The following is a 3568-nucleotide window of genomic DNA, read 5'->3' on the forward strand; positions in this document are numbered from 1 at the left end:
ATCTTCTTCTTTTTTTTCTCTTTTTTTTAATATATATACATATAATTTAAAACACCATGCATCTTTAACCTATGTAACGAGCTTTTGGCTAATGACTCCCATACCAGTTGGTCTTAGGGCATTAGGTGTTAAGACACCCCTATGAGCTTAGTAACTCGGGTCGCATATACTGAGATGTAGATAGTGCAATATTTAATTCCCTTAAGCTTTTCTCCTCAACCCATGTAACAAGCGTTGGGCCAATAGCTCCCAAGTCAGTTGACTTTAGGGTATTAGGTGTTAAAACACCCCTTCGGGCTTAATTGCTTAGGTTAGGGAGGCTACGAAACCAAACTTATCTACATTTTTATTATTATCATTTTTTTATTTTTTATTTCTTTTTTCTCTTTTTTTTTAATTATATACCATCCCTTTCCCTTAGTTGTTACCTTTAACAAAAGAACATAAATAATGTAATAATCCAATATGAAACCCACAATCATATGTTAAAGTGTGTGTGTGTAAATTAAGGTTTAAGAATACATGTTAAATAAGTATATGAGCAGAATTAAGTGATAACAATGCGAGAGTTTGTAAATCTGAATATTTCAAGAAGTATTATGATAGACCTTGTTACGAATGATTACTAAGATGCGTCTCAAGAGTCATAAAAAGTTCTCCTTACTCTGCCATCATAGTAACAACAATTTTGCACATGCTTTATGAAATAGAAAATACAGGTTTTTTTTTTTAGCTACTACCCTCTCCCCCTAACTAAAACGAGACATTGTCCTCAATTTTTAAAGGTAGAAAGATAGAGTATAAAAGATATCACCTGAAATAATGAACACTGACAAACCTGAAACACACTGAAACAAATATAAGAAACAACAAAACACAATAATAAAACCAAAAGACACAAAGATTCACAAATGAAGGCTCAAATCCAATCTAAGCTTTTTACGGCTTTCTTTAGTTGACCAATTTATGCGACTTATGGAAGGATCAATTACAAGAATGAAAGATTGTAATTGGTCAATCAATTGTTCAGCAGTAGCAGCAGAGATTATGATTTGTCGTGCAAAAGATGTTAGAAAGTCCTGTTCCACAGCATGATCAAGAAAAGACAACAACTTATCATAATAACCATTAACATTTAACAAACCTATGGGTTTATGGTGAATGTGCAGTTGGGCCCAAGAGAAAATATGAAAGATCTCTTCCAATGTGCCTAGATCACCTGGTAAGGCAATGAAGGCATCATCATAGTTAAACATTGCATTCATTCGAGCAGACATTATGGAGACCTGTAGTTCCTCTCCAATTGTTTTTCCAATGATGTCCCCTTGTGCCAAAGCTTTAGGGATGACCCCCAAAACTTGACTACCTCCTAAACATGCAGCTATTGACACACCTCCCATTAACCCAAGACTGCCTCCTCCATACACTAAATGAATCTTTCTCTCAGCTAGCACCTGACCAAGATGATTTGCTGATTCTAAAAACTCCTTTTCTTTCCCAGGACTAGATCCACCGAAAACTCCTTTTCTTTCCCCCTGACCAAGATGATTTGCTGATTCTAAAAACTCCTTTTCTTTCCCAAGACTAGATCCACCGAAAATGCAAATATTTCTTATATGATGACTTGAGGAACTTGCCATTTCTACACACTTTTGTATTTGTTGAATGTATGGGTTGAGTAGAAATGAAAGGAAGGAAGAGAGGATTTTATAGATGAGAAAGTAGAAAGACAATCATACCATCTATAAGTAGACCAGCTAGAGTCTTACACTCTCTCTCTCTTTGTTTATTTATTTATTTATTTACTTTTGAAAAAGCATGTGTATGTATAGGTAGTTGTGATTGTGGCTCACATCTTTCCTTGGTTTTACATCCAAGAACAGCTTAAACACCCTCTATGGGTTGGGGATAGGCTTCCCATCCAGTTTTCTTAAAAACTGGCAAACAGGGTCTTTTTTAGTCAAATTCCCAAGACTATGTCAAACATATTCTTTATGAAAATAGGTTCATAAGTCATGAATTGCACGACGCTTATCTCGACTATGATGAGACTTAAGAGTCAATAGAAGATTATCTAAAGACTCTGTGTTTTGAAATAAATCCCACCTTTTGACAATTTTCATAGGTTTTACAGAATGCATGTGATTCCTTGAATATGGTGGGCCAATAAAATCCACTTTGTAAGATTTCTACGTGCCTTAGAGTGACAAAATTTAATGAAATTACTTACCTCATTGTTGGGAATGCATCTTTGAAATATTTGATCAGGACAATAATTGAATAAGTAAAGGTCATCCCAATAAAAATTTTGCATGTTGCTTAAAAATTTTCTTTTGTCTTCGATACTCTAGTGAGTTGGAAAAAATCCTAAAGCAAGAAAATTGATATGTTTAGCAAACTAAGGCATTGAACTAACAGAAAGTAGAGATTCATCAGGAAAGTAATCATTGATTGATGTGATGTCGGGTGTCGAATCTGTTGTCACTTTTGATAAAAAGTGCGCATCAACATTTTCAGTGCCTTTTTCATCCTTAATTTCTTCCTGATTGGTCATGGCATGAGGAAATGGAAGTACTGGTAGGGAATCAGTCTTTTCCTTGCAAGATTCAGATTCAACCCCTTCCTTACCCTTAGAAATTGACTCATCATCTTTCTCCCAAGGTTTAAGAGTGGGTTTTTTAATAACCTTACTACTGCGAAGAGTGATGACTGATTTGACTTGATCCATCTATTGACTTTCAGAACTACTTGCATTTGCATTCTATTGTCCCTTGGGATTTTGTTGTGGTTGAGATGCAAACTTACCTTTCTCTTGAAAATTGAGAGCAGATATGAATTTTGCAAGAGTATCTTTAAAATCTGTTATGCTTTGAGCAAGTTGAGTACTGATTGTCTCTTGCTTTTCAATGAATGCATATAAAGTTTCCTCAAAATTTCTTGTAGGAGGTGGAGCATAAGGAGGTGGAGCATAAGGAGGTACATATCCATGATAATTTTGGAAATTATGGTGTGCTTGAAACTATGGTTGTGAAGTTTGTGCATTATAACTCTTCCAACTGAAATTTTGGTGATTTCTCCAACAAGGGCTGTATGTTTGTGAGTATGGGTTATGATTGGCCCTTTGGAAACTGTTTAAAGTATGGACTTGTTCATGGAGACATTCCTTAAAATAAGGCTGATTAATACTTAAAAGTGCATTTTTATCAAGGTTTTATATCATCATTTTGCACTTGAAATATCAATAACTCCTTAACTAAAGCATGTTTTATAATAACGTATCTAATAATATAAGATACCTTTAATTTATGGTAAATGTTCATTTTAAATGCAGGCCTATCACATAAATGAAAGGATTGATTGATGAATTTAAGAACTTAAATTGCAAGGATAAAGAGATGGCCAAACTTAGAAAAAGAACTGAAATTAAAAGAACAAAGAGATGGCCAAACTTAGAAAAGAGATGTCGGTGCAATTCAAACTAGAACACTATTCGGTAATTGGGTCATATTTAGAGCTGTAAATCTTAGATTTTGGTCTACTTTATATGGATGGAAAGGTAAGACATAGG

This window comes from Populus euphratica, unplaced genomic scaffold (genome assembly GCF_000495115.2).
Source record: "Populus euphratica unplaced genomic scaffold, PopEup_1.0 scaffold1546.1, whole genome shotgun sequence".
NCBI lineage: Eukaryota > Viridiplantae > Streptophyta > Magnoliopsida > Malpighiales > Salicaceae > Populus > Populus euphratica.